Source organism: Varroa destructor, unplaced genomic scaffold (genome assembly GCF_002443255.2).
Source record: "Varroa destructor unplaced genomic scaffold, Vdes_3.0 BEIS01000006.1, whole genome shotgun sequence".
In the NCBI taxonomy this organism is placed as follows: Eukaryota; Metazoa; Arthropoda; class Arachnida; order Mesostigmata; family Varroidae; genus Varroa; species Varroa destructor.
In genome coordinates, this window is record NW_019211459.1 from 24,289,858 (window position 1) to 24,303,677 (window position 13,820).

Here is a 13,820-nt window from a genome sequence, read left to right on the forward strand (position 1 = left end):
CAGCTGAGTTAAGCCTGGTCGCTGTCTGGTGCTATCGAACGATGCGTGATTTGTCTGAGGAGAACGAATTTAACCACTTCTGATCGTATTAGAAAGGATTTATACATATAGATGTCCAAGCAGGCAAGCCAAATTTTTGCCTCGACATTTGCTTTTGGCTTATACATATTAGTCTAACGATGATTGTCCCTACGATAGTGCAATAGTTGGCCTGATTGGCCGCGCAAACACTGGTCGGTATGGGTTCGATTTGAGAACCAGCTCTCTGACGCGATAAAAATTAGTTTGTCGTTGATTAAATAGTCGTTTCAAGTTTAACGCGTACTACCGCTATTAAGCATTGGTTCTGACGTCACGTTTTGTATGGCTGGTAGCCAATGTTTTTGGTTATCGACAAGTTTCGGTGCACGTTTCGTTCAACAACAAGGTAACATGAAGACAGCAGAACATTATAAAGTTTCGTTGGGTTAATCTATAAGCCTGGCTATATAGATCTATTCTAGTATGATAGTTTTTTATACTTGTTCGCATTTTATTCTTTACCTACTTGTCCCAAGGCTACTGGGATTATATGGATAGCCATATACCAATTATTCGCGCCAAAAAATCAAACCGAATGTCAAAGATGTTTGCTCGTCAGTTGTCCTGTTTAGGGCATGGACATCACGCGGCTCTAGGACAGAAAAATAGACGAGCTCAAGCCAACGTTGAGTATTATCTTGTTTCAATCCAGAAAGTAACTGAGATATACTGGTAGGATTTGCCATTGAACCATGCCTCGTCCATAGCGACCGAATGGTCCAGGTAGATTTCTTGTTGCGAATTGTACCTGAAATATTATGTTACGTGCATTTCCAATTGATCTGGAGTCATCTCAAGGGATGCCATTTTTAGTCAGCTTTTGGCTTATAATTTTGTCATACATTACAGAGGTCCGCTTTTGTGCACCAGGACTGAAACGGGTATCGGAACACCCACCAGCCAAATCTCGTCTCTTTCAATGCGTGCCAAATGCGTTTGTAACAGGCTAAAATGATCCTAAAGACGTGAAAAGCAGGCGACTCATCGACGAATTTCAGGTTTGTACCACTAGCAATCTCAGCTTAAAAAAACCTACTGGAAAAATATAAAAGAAAACGAGCTTGATTACTAACGACAGGCATATAAGATGCATATGTTTATAGAGACATAAGTTTACTAAAAATGGGAAAGGATGAATGGACTAAAAGAGTCAGGGTTCCGAGAACTGGGATGAATTCAAGTAGATCTAATTTACGGGGCGCAGTGCACTATGTCAATAATTATGGCCAAAAATGTTAGCTTAGGACAATCCTTTTTCATATCTCATCTGCGAACGGCGACAAAATGGCGTAATGTACATGTCTAATACGCACGATAGCTTTCGCAAGCTCGTTCTGGGTAATGGCAAAGAGCAGCAGGACTCTTGTTGACAATTTTACAAACACTCAATAAATACGGTTAATGTGAGCGGCTGTAGCGTATTACGCTGTCAACGAAATGTACGAAAATTCCTTGCCACTTGTATATATTTGATTCCGCAAATATTTGTCTCGGCGCTAAAGGCCTGATGCTGCCAAAATCAATGTGATCCTTACAAAACCGTTAGAACACACGATGTTCCTGTAACAGATTTTAGTCTATGCACGGTTCCACGCATAAGAATAATGGCAGCTATTTGGACTTAATACATGTGAAACTTAATTCATCCAGATATATAAATATTGAGCTATATAGGAAAATAGATTACCAGTAAAACGTCTACGTATCTCGACTTTTATTCCACTTGGGGATCCTTATCCTATCAATAGATTCCCAGTTTAGTTGCAAACTGGCAGAAGGAGTTAGACATCTTGCTCTAAAGGCCGACATTTTATAATCGATTTATACTGTAAAAGCAATAAATCGATGGACCGAAAGCAATGTATTATTAAAAACAGTCTGCTTACATTCCCTGCGGAGCGACAACGTTTCGATTTCAGTAATTCTATTTTCCTACTTTTACCACCTTTAATCTTCTTCCCCTAAATGGAGATGGATACTAACGCTTCTAATTATAACTGAGACTACGAGGAAATTCTTCTAAGTTGTCCTAAAATACCAGTTGAAGGTACCAAACATCACGTCAAGTAAGCCTAACTTACCTCGATTTTTAAAAAATAGCCTGTCGAGCTAAATTAATATTAGTCACTTCTAAATAAATCTCAGTCCTGATCCATAGTCAAACTGGGGCGATCGAGAACAACTCGTTTGAATAATTCCAAATGGTTCACGAATAACCAGATAGGGGCTGTTACACGTAATTGCCGCCTGGCTCGCTCTGCCGTTTATATAGAGGACTCCACGAGAAAATCAAAGAGGACACGATACCATGTTCTATGTATTATCGTGCCTACTGCCATCCTCTCGACATGGTTTTAGAGAAGATCCTCACTTTCCTTCTCCCATTGTATTGCGTAAGATTGGCCTATTTGCCAGAATCGAGTAGCCTGTCTTTCCTACATTGCATTAAGGTTAACATTCATTTTGGTATATCTCTTTCTTTACTTGCATCTCTGACAAGCAGAATAGGGGCATATTTTTTCAGTTTCGAAATAGTTCTTGTTCTCTGGCTATAAAGTGTTGCAAAACGGAAAGCCGTTCCTCAGAAATTTTCATTTCCGTGCTACATTTACTCCCGCTGTGTTTTGATCGGTCGGTAAAGGAATGATGGCTCAAAATGATAGCGGAGAAGTTTGGTGTATAGATACGTAACGTTCCATTTCGGCATAAACGTCGCTCTTTGTAAGGTCTGCGATACTGCGGACGACTGTCTCTCTATGAGACAGAATAGAGCATAAAGTGCGGTCTGCTGATACCGCATGATTCCATCGTAGCGCTTGTCCACAGGTTTTTCATTTTTCCGCATGGGACGCCGAGTGTTAAGGACCTTATGCGGAAGTCCAGTTTAGCTTTGAAAGCAGATGTAGATAGTCTTGCTCGAAAGAAAAACCTTCGTTTTTATGCTGAAGTAACGAAACGATAACGACTGAGGTATTTGATTGATATTGTGAAGCTCCTACCAGCTAAAAACGTCGGACCCACTGTCTAGAACTAATTGCGCTATTATACAAACAGCGCCTCGTGACAATGACTATGAATCAATAATAAGTTCATTGCTTCGGTAATTAATCGAAGCTTTAATTTATTGTTTGGAAATAGCTAAAGTGAACGCTGCAGCACGGTAACGGTCCAGGTATATGTGTATGCGCATATAATATTATTGGGTTTTGTTTGCATTCAATAAATGAATTGTTTTTCAAGCCTGACAAAAGTCTAGGGTCGATCAACTAGGTCGCCCAAAATCTTCCTCGAACAAGGTCACTTCTTGCCCCAGTCGTTCGATCGACACAATTAGCGTTGCCTTATTTTTATGCGCCCATATGTGATTTATTTGTATACGTGCCAAACTGTGAGTTTCTAAAAGTAGATGTCCTACTAGGTATAACTAGGTGCACTGTATATGTGCGTATATAGCAAAATTTCTAATGATAGCTATGATGTCCATTGTGCTAAGCGTATTGTACTGCACATCTACTCATTGTCTTCTTCGGTACAGCTTGTCTGCCTTTGCTGCGCTATACCCTTACTTCGTTCGTGGCTGTCTCACAAATTATTTGTATGGGACATTCAGTATTATCTAGAACTATGTGGAGTGGTGCATGGAGTCTAGACAGAGGGTGCTGAATCTATTGTGGTCATGACAACGAGTCTGGCCCTGACTCTGGTCCGTCTGATAATCTTTCTTGGGCAAGTCTTTAAAGACTTCTGAAGGCAACAGCTGGCTTTGTCGTGGGTTCGCTGGCGTCTCGCGATTAAGGTCCCGCTGCTCCGCCTTGTGGATTGAATGGCGTGAATATTGAGCAAAGGCGTGGGCTAATTTTTATCTAGGTAAACTACATAAATTTATGCCTCCTATTTTTTGACCACTACTCGTATATGCGTCATCTGTACAGCTGATCTAGTCCAGCTAAATATATTTTTTGAGCTGCGCTGCACCGAGTCCTCGGTCTAGGACGTAAATGAGAAAAAAAAAACATTAGCAGAAAGGTAACTAGTTTTTAATAGGGTTTTCCCGTTCCCGAGAATACGTCCCAGTGTGATAACAATAGCGGTCCTTATCAATGACTGACCCGTGCTCCTACACAGAATTGATCTTATAGTGTAAGGTTTGCTACACTTAGCTAAATAAAATCATTCAGCCTACAGATGATTCATTGATTAAATCACTCACGAAAGTGTCGCTTTGTTCGAAAAGGCATTAGGAAGCAAATTGGTTCAAAGGACCTGACAGGTCGCAAGCAGTATCGAAATCTCCCAGAAGGGCAGCTTCTGACAGTTCTGAAAGCTCGGCCAGTGTGCGACATGGCATATAAAGAATAGTTAGAAGATTTTCGTCATCACTACCATTTATGCTAGCATCATGTCTGTACCCGCACGGATTTGCTCGCACGGTACGTACCAGATGATATTTTTTTAGCTTAGTTACCCGTACTACGTTCACTATGCTGAGTGGTATCATAGTGAATGAAATTAATTTTATTCGTACTATTTTATTGGTAAATGGGCTAGTAAAAGAGTAAATGTATTGGACATAATGGCATATCACATATCTCTTTAGTTACCTTTATTTGTTTACACCTGTCGTGTAGATATCCATGTAGCTGGAGAACTGAATTCGTTAAGCCTGTTGACGGTACGCAATGTCTGGAAATAGCGCCATTTACTTCAGACTAAAACCTTAGCTATTTTGGTCAAAATCAAGAGTTTTCCTTGTGAGGTCCTTCCGGAGGGGCGCAGATGGAAGCTAGATTCCTCCCAAAATTTAGCATAGTTCGAAGCTATATCTTAAAGTTTTCAGTTCAGAAAGTGAAATGGTTGCAGCAATGATATTAGTGCTGGAAGCAAAATGCAGGTAAACGCAGTCCGCACTATGACAATAATATATCCAACCCCTATTGGAACCTAACCTAATGAGGCGCTTGTTGAGTGTAGAGGTCACACAGTGGGTTGCTCTCAGTCACGATCATGCTAGGCCAGGCATTACACAATGAAAAGTATTTCTAGATCCTGGATGTATAATGTAATAAGGGGTGTATACAAGAATACATAGTATCATACGGCGATGCGTTTTCGTGCCAATGAATGTTCTCCAACGGAACCTTAGCCCAAGAGAAATTCGTCAATATATTAGGCAAAAAAATGTACCACTTATGCAGAGTGCTATAGAGTTCGGTGGACGCCCTAACAAAAAATAATAACCGCTTATATAGAGAAAGATAATAAGCTCACAAAGAGCGCTTCAGTTGGAGACAAACGGGAGATCTCGAGCAGAGATTTGTACCCAGCCGGTGGCTTGAGTCGTCATCTTGCCCGTTAGTCACTACAACAAATGAGAAATAAAACTTAAGAAGAATGCGTCCGCAAAAAGTATCTCCTAAATTCATGCAACAAGGAGCGGGCACACCTAAGGAAACTGCAATACGTGTGTTGCTTGTTGACACAATTTTTCTCTGCATCATGACTCGAGATTGACTGTAAATCTGACGTGACCATGGAGCAAACTATAAACATGAATCACAATTGCATTTACGCGCGTTCACTTCGTGACGATGGCGCTATAGACACTGCCTGGAAATCAACAAGTATTTAACATTTCTGTAATTGCCGCAAAAACATGGTTTTCCAATGAGCAGGTAATTTCAGCTGAGCTAAGCCGCAATGGCTGTTGCAAAAAGGGCGTGGAGAAGAAGTTTCTATATGAACTACAATGCAGTGTTGTTAAATCGATATGAGACCTTTTTCGTTCGAAGTTATTGTTCATAGCACTACATTTCTACACAATTCCTGTCAGTCCATTTCTTGCTTACAGGCAAAACTCACTAAAAAATTCTGCATCCCAGGTCAAAGACTCATCTATCCGAAAGGAAAAAAAATCATTCTGTTATAACATCTAATCTGGACCGAATAAACCCGGGCATGTTCTTTAGTTATTGTCGGGTTTTGAACAGCATGTATAAAAGCTTAAGCTAGCTAATTCGCCAACCGTTTGACAGCTACATCCATCTCTGGACAAAGACTGGGCTTAATAAAAGATTGTGTATCTAGAAAAGAAATTTATTAAAGCGATAAGAAGACAATGAGTTTCCCAAAAGCGATTGGCAATTATGTTCGGGAAGGACATACTCAGTTCTGTGAGGTACCCAGACGGTACGCAAAAGATGGATGATTGCAAACAAGGCACCGATAGTCAGCACCTTCCTTGAACATAGATGTTCATCGAACGCTGTGCCACCATCAACGAAACTACCCGCTGCTTCCCGAAGATTCCCTCCAATATATTATCTATGATGTAATTAGATGAAGATTTTTTCAAACGTGCCCATTCTCGACGTTCGTCATTTGCAGAGCCCTACGTGAATGGAGGTGTGGAAAGTAGGCACCTTCATTTGGAACAGGACAATTGTAACATCTAGTTAAAAAGGATTATTAACAAGCAATTAATGTGAACGGTGCGATTATCGTAGATAGATGATATAGACCCCAAAAGGAACCGTCATTGAGGCCCGGTCTAAATATGCTGCATCTGCCGATTAGATGACTAACCCACTGACGTGATCTATTTCAATATTCAGGTAGAATAGGTTGTTCTGTTTACTTTTAGTGCTTACATGGTTTGTCCATCTACTAAGCGTAAGGCACAATGCCTATTGAGCCCTTATGAATACGTGGAATATATTTTAGGCTGGCAACACGGGGCCGTCATTACAAAAAATGGCCGTGTTGTTTTGGAAGCTTCATTGTGTTTTGCGTAATTCAGACTGTACTTAGCCGAGAATGGACGCTGGCGATCCGAGTTCGCGAGTCTCCTCCAGCTAGAGGCGTTTTGGTGGAGACCTCTTCGTTATTTAGGCCTGCTGTCATTTGTAAATCAAACAGCAAGTTGCGTTCTCAGTAGTCGATCTATAATATTTTTGACTAGGACTGCGTCTTCTTACAGCGCTAAAAAGTTCGATCTGCTTTATCTAGTCGGTTTCTAGCGTTACTCGTCACTTCAAGTCTTTCTATGAGCCCGTCGTCTGCCGAGGAGCTAACGATGACTTACCTAAAACCAGGAAAAACCTTTTCTCTAGGAGCTAAAATAGCTTGAAGCCGTCTTTTAGAATGCAAACCCGAATTAGCCACATCCTTATTTCTGTCTCTATAATTATCTACCCAATTGATGATGCCCATACAAAAACGTCTTTTTTAGCTGGTCTTCGAATTGGGCTGTTGCTGCAAGCGTTCTGATTCAACTACTTCTCCTATCATTTACTTCTAGGAAACGAAGCGCACGATCGTGATCCATAGCTGTCTTTGTGGTAATGAACGATAATATGTCATCTATTCCTACAGCGTAAATATCTAGCAGGGAACGAAGGACGACAAAAGCTTCATGCAATACGGCCTCGACTGCCGTCTCGCCGTGGTGTAATATACTGTTTCGGCTTCAATAATAATAATCTATATATATATATATATATGGACATTTCGTCCTTTTCAGCCGCGGCGAAGGAACGATTTGCGGGCTTCGATTCCCGCCCTAACCACTCAATGGCGCTTCGTTTCACACATTTTCAACCGTGTGAAAATCCACTACTGGCTATTTAGCAACGTATCATAGTCGAAGATACGTATGCGTACGTTTATGGTAACAGGGTTGCGTGTCGGAGTCAAAGCAAAAATCGCATAGGAGACAATTTGTGGCGACAAGGGAACTCGGGCAGCGAAAACAACAATAACAATAAAAAAAGGCAATATCAAAAGCATCAGTAACAACGCACAATCTACAGCTATCACAAACAAGCAAAATCTTACTTTTTTAACAAGCGAAAAATTATTTTCGTATAGATTCCCTTTTGCTGTTGAAATTTTCAGTCTCTTCGATCGTTGTAGCAAACCCATACCGAGACAAACATAAATAATGTCATAAGTTTTACGTCTTATACATTACCTTTAAGCATAAAATGAGCTTCGTCTTCCTTTGGCTTCGAACCAGACCATCACGTATTCGTAACTTCAGTAATCAAACAGGTTGTTACTGTATCATCACAGGGATACTGACGTTAGGCGCAAGAAGGAAATATCTAAATGGGGGCATAACAAGTATTTGTTACACACATTGCACCATATGTACACGTTATCATCTAAAAATATATTTACAAATATAACTGAAGGAAAATATTGCGCAGAATGTTATTTCGAAAAACGCCAGACTTTGGCTAGCCTTTTATAGGTCTGTGGGACTTCCACGCACACTTGAGTTTTAAATTATGAGAACTGGTAGCCGGCAAAACCACCTACGTACTCGGGGTCCGAGGAACTTCCGCTTAAATCTATAACGTTTCAAACTCATAAGCCTCTAATCCCCTACAAATTTTCCTCACTTCTATAATGCATCCGTTAAAGAATATTGAAAAACGCGGAAGCACAACAGTTACTCAACTAGTTTTCGTTCCATTCCAGTGGCGTTCACCGTTCGAAGTGAATACGCTTATCCATTCACCACATTGAAGATATCAAACGTTAGATCCAAGGTCTGCTTAATTGCGTCCGTGCACCTTAACCCGAATCAGTCGCTAGTGATGATACCGTTCTGTCTTTAATTCTAAAAGCAGCAACCAACTCTCACTGCTAGCTTTAGTTTTGAGAGAGAGAGAGATAGAGGGAGAGTCATAAAAATCATTTACATGGCGTGCTTACACAGAAACTCAACACTGTTTAGCCAGAGGTAACAAAGTTTTACAAATAAAAAATAAGGCATTGCATTCCAATGCTGTAGAGATACAGGTTCCCTGACGCATTTCACTGCAACGGCACTGAAACCCTGTCCTTACATGACTCGAAGGACCAAGTAATAAATTAGAGTCTTCCCTGGTAAATCACCTTCAAGCTTCAAGGCGTGATTTAGAAGAGTGTTACTGAGCGTATGGCCTTATTAATCTGTGCAGTAAACATTCCCTGTGGAACAATTAGCATTCACGAACAAAGGCGTCTTTATGGAACAAGTCTCCGCATTGATTTTACGCAAGAAGGTTCGTCTTGTTTCAAATGACACACTTCTTACCAATAGGGGCCTCTAAGTTTCTCTCGAGTTCACTTATTATCCACATTGAATTAATAGTTCGCATACACTCAAAGTTACGTTTGGCCGGAAGTTAACTTCTCTATTCACCATTTGGCAATATTTAAGGTAAAGCCATAGCTCTAATGGATGAACAGAGTCTATTAAAGTTTTTCTATATTCGTGTGGGTAATCTTGTTTCGTCATTACTTGTTACCGATACCTCTGACCTTCTTGTTATTTTTTTTAACAATAGTGGACTTGTTGAAGCAACTATAAAGAGGGATTCTTAAATAGTCAGTCGTTCAAATGAGTATTCATCGACCCTTTATTCCATATTCAAATATTACCTAGCTTGTTATAAATGTGATCATATGGATATATAATTAACTATTAAATTGATGTAATCTTATGTTAATGACGTCGTGCTCGTCAGTACGACGAATCTGATGGGTTTTACTTTATTTAAAACGTAATTGCCCTTGAGTAATCGAACTTCAACTTGTCTAAATAGATGTTGGCTTGCCTGGAGCCATTCAGCTGAACTGAAAGAACTTTTACGGCTTTACTTTTTAGGCGAAAGTAGCTGAATACTTACATCTAGTCTTAGGCACTTGAGCGTTCTTTGACAATGCTGAGTTAAGAGGCAAAAATATCATCTAGTGCTGAAAATCAGCGCTCATTGTTTACATTTCTGTTTCTTAAAGGAAATTAGTTATTGATTCAAGCTTTGAGTTGTATACTCGTCGAAGAAGACACACACCTGAGCACACCTGTGAAATCTATTCTGGGGCATTGGCGAAAATACTAGGTAAAGAAGCTTTCAATAACACAAGAATTCAATACTAATTCTACTATTTTAAGAGCGAGAATGGGGAGATAGAAGACCACAGATGAGATGATTACAGCTCAAGATCTTAAACGGAAGAACAAGTTGAAAATAACCTCGTCGCCGCACCTTAATCACGACCTGGGTCGGGGAAAACAGATGCCTCTAGACCTTTACTTCCCGACGTTGAAGTCCGCGTCATGTTTACTATTTCTGCGCCTTTAATCAAGCGGTAGGTGACGAAGTGCGTTCCACGATCGGTTCCCTCTAGCCATCAGTAACAAGATAACGTGGATGTGGCATTGCCATGTCAACGTTAAAGCAAGCTGTAAATATAGCATATGCCTACTATGCTATTTTACGGCTATTCAAGTTATATATTTGCTACTATAGCCATTGAAGTTTTTCAGCCCGATAGATATCCTATAGGTAAGTGGACTAGGCAATTGCCTTACGAAGCTCTCTAAATGTTCTTGTCGTTGTCTTTATCTTGATTTTTCAAACAATGCGTGTTAGTTAGCTCGTGCTCCCGAGGTATACTGACTTTAATGACTCACTTTCCCTTTTGTTTCCATAATCGCAATGTCATTCATCTCTGCATGCCGTAGGTATATCGCTTTCTATCAACTTCTACACAAAACCTCTTGCCGGAGATTATACAATGATCACACATTGAATAGTGTTTTTTTTTGCTACGTACTAACGAATAACACTGCTTATCCTGTTGTCTTCACAAACATCCATATCGGACCAATCTGAGTGCAGTGAACATTTATATGTCACCGTGTACACTGATAGCACTTATTAACTTACGACGCAAAAATCGTATAAAAGTATCCTGGAAGTAAACACACTGTTTTCGTTCTGCCTATCTTCATTTAGAAACAACGCGAAGTAAAACAAACTTTATCAATCCAATAACAGTCTGTTGGTTACGTAGAACGCGAACTTTCATTGACTTCCCCAACTCGGTGTATAATTTCCCCTGAAGCTTCCACCTAAATAACAACGGGCATTCTCATGACCACAAGAAAACAAACAATCAACATTACTGATATCTATGCCTTTTCAAGGTCCAAAGCATCCCTTTCGATCTGAGTACCTTTTATGCTTTAGCTCTCATTGGGAAAGGACGCTCCGTAGGAGTAAACGGCGGAGGAGGGCAATAAGGGCGAGAGTCGTCGAATTGTTGAGTTTGCGGCAGTGGATTGTACAGTGTCGGTAGGAAAGTTAGCGTGAAAAAGCGATTGGGAACTCTTAGGAGTTCTACGATAGTTTAGGTTCGTCTCGGTCGTAAGGCAGAGGGGGCTACATGAGGACTGTTTTCTAGAACCAGGCGTCGTTTGGTTAAGGGAAAATGAAATGGTAGCAGACATCCGAAAACTGGTGTCCTGTTCCAGGATCACGGAACTCAAGATCCGACCGGGATCAGAAAGCTTCTGGCTGGAAGTAATACAGCTACACAATGTCGTCTTCGTTGTACTTGGGAAGCTGATGGGTCGATACAATACGACCGGCGGGTTGGGGAGAACGAGCAAGACGGAAGTACCGTTGAGGTAGCCCAGAAAACAAAATGCCAAGCGTTCTGGATGGTCGGCCTTTTTCAAGGCTGACTGGGGCTTTAATCTTTCGTTCCTGTTCTTCGTTGTTGTGTAAGGTCTAGAAAGTCTCGTATCTTCGCACGCCTAGTTGTTTTTGGTTTGTCTATTGCTATTCGCTTTATTGTCTGTGGATTATCTACTCCCATTTTCCAGGACCTGACGGCGATGTCAAGTAAGCAATGTGATTCAGCTTGGATAAACCTTCCCGGATAAGGTTTCGAGTCAAAACAGGACTGTCGAAAACGACCCGTTTCTCCCGTTCGTGTATCTCAGTTCCGTTTGTCAGTTGTCAACGGTATTATTGCAGGTGGTCGCTGGTGAAACAGGGACTAGGACGCGCTATGGGCCATCAGTTGAGAGTTTACTTACATACTCTTCCCCACATTGATATTTAAAATATTATCACGGTCGACTGTAAAAGGAATAGCAATACGTCAACGGCGCCGACAATGGAAACAACCTTGAGAAGGAAAGAACAAAGGCACTGGAGGGCGTAATAGTTATGGGAGCGTTAATCAGGCGTTTGACACGACTGGAAGCAGGAGCAAATAATTGGGTCATATAGAGATGCTGGGGGGCAACAGCTAAAGCAAAGTCGAATAACCAAAAGTACGTTCCATGCACACTGACAACTTGGTACCGCACTCGTTTACCAGTGTTGTATAATGTAAGCAAGAGTATCACAAAATAGTCCTTTAGCCTTACTCAACTTGTAGACCGATAGCGTACATTTACAGCATAAGTGACGCTAACTACACTTCGTTTCGTCTTCTCCTTCGCTTTGTTGTTTGTTTACTTGTTTCTCTAATCAGGACGCATTTCAGTTTTCCTGGATTAAAATAACCCTTTGAAAGGCCTCTTTCCAAGATAAACGGCTTTTCTTTACTATGCAAATCTCTAGTTCAGCATAAATCCGACCCTACATACAGCTCTTCGAATATTGCGTGCTTTTTTATTCTGTTGGACGTTTTTATTCCACGGCATGTTTGACTTAGTGTTCGACATCGACCATTTCTCTATATTCAATTTATCTAGAAATTAAAAAGGTGTATAAAGGGTTCACAAAGGAATATTTCTATGCTTAGGCCTGCAAAAAGCTTGAAGAAGTATCGTTTTAATACACCAGCATTCTTAATTACGTTTTAAATTGAAATCTTGTTTGCTATTGCCGGTTGCATTTATGCCAGTTTGATCGTCCTTTAGCTAGAAAGCGGACCAGAATATCTGGTAAATTTGTTTTGTGGGTTTGTCAGAAACTTTACTTTGTCGCCTGAAAACAGCGCGTGAAGTGTAGGTCTTCGTAAGAGCGCCTCCTAGGTCTGACGCTAGTCCCTAGTCTGCATGCGGTTTAGATCAGAACACACGTTTCATGACCTGTGCCATATCTTGTATACTCGAAATATTAAATATAGCTTAATTGAGTTGCTTGAATCTATACTAGTAAGGGATTATCTCTGTTCGAATAATGCATAACTTGGTAACTGCTGTTAATGGCGCTCGAGTTGGAATATAAAGTTCGAATACTATAGAAGGGTATGGCGATAAAAGAAAATTGTGAGTTTTCTGTATTCTTAAGCATCTTTTCAAGAATGCTGAACTTCAATATACTTAGCTGTCCTAATGGACACACATGTCGCTCAGTACAGATCACCTCTCCATATTTTAGCCTTACAAATGCTCATTCAACGCCTAAGTAACGCGACATATTCTACGAGATCATTTGTCTACGCGGTCTAAGGTTGCTAGAAAACAACATCTGGTGGTGTTGACGCGGCACCGTGTGAGATTTCGGGTGTATTTTGTTTACTAGAATCTATCATTTGGACTAGTTTGTGTTTTACAGCAAAAACAAGTATTTACATTGAGTAATTCTACTACCAATAATAATAATGACCGCAGTAGAACCCTATTCTATTAGCATGGTACATATTTTACCCCGTCGACCAGAACCCCTGTAATTGCCATAGAGTATTTTTTTTTTTTTTTTTTTTTTTTTTAGCGAACAGAACCCTTGTCATCGTATGCACATATTTATTATATAAATCTTCATCATGTATTCATCTTTTCAATACCTATTTGGCCAGGCATAATATCACCTCTATCGCATATTAGTGTGACACTCAACACAGCTATTTCTGCGTAACGAGTGCGTACCGGCCGAGTTATCTGGTTACTACAGTGTCGAAGGCGTTAAGAAGAATCATTCTATAAACTAGCGACTGGGCCGCGT

The 13,820-nt window shown here is 40.5% G+C and overlaps 1 protein-coding gene and 1 long non-coding RNA gene across 3 annotated transcripts in view; one reads left to right on the forward strand and one right to left on the reverse strand.

Annotated features, from left to right (window-relative positions):
• The window catches only part of LOC111252337 (gonadotropin-releasing hormone receptor-like), a 70,217-nt gene extending 58,508 nt beyond the window's left edge, over nucleotides 1-11,709 (reverse strand). Inside the window, exons 1-2 of one of the 2 annotated variants that reach the window (XM_086993837.1) lie at nucleotides 8,543-8,628; nucleotides 8,051-8,183 (exon numbers count right to left, since the gene is read on the reverse strand). The gene's annotated coding sequence lies outside the window, so the exon portion shown is untranslated. Of the gene's footprint in view, nucleotides 1-8,050; nucleotides 8,184-8,542; nucleotides 8,629-10,546 lie in introns of those variants that run through there. The other variant, XM_086993838.1, reaches the window with a different exon arrangement.
• LOC111252339 (uncharacterized) lies at nucleotides 1,789-8,035 on the forward strand. Its single transcript, XR_002674166.2, has 3 exons — nucleotides 1,789-2,147; nucleotides 4,316-4,511; nucleotides 7,601-8,035. It is a non-coding gene; the product is annotated as an uncharacterized LOC111252339 (long non-coding RNA).
• Nucleotides 11,710-13,820: the final 2,111 nt, after the last annotated feature.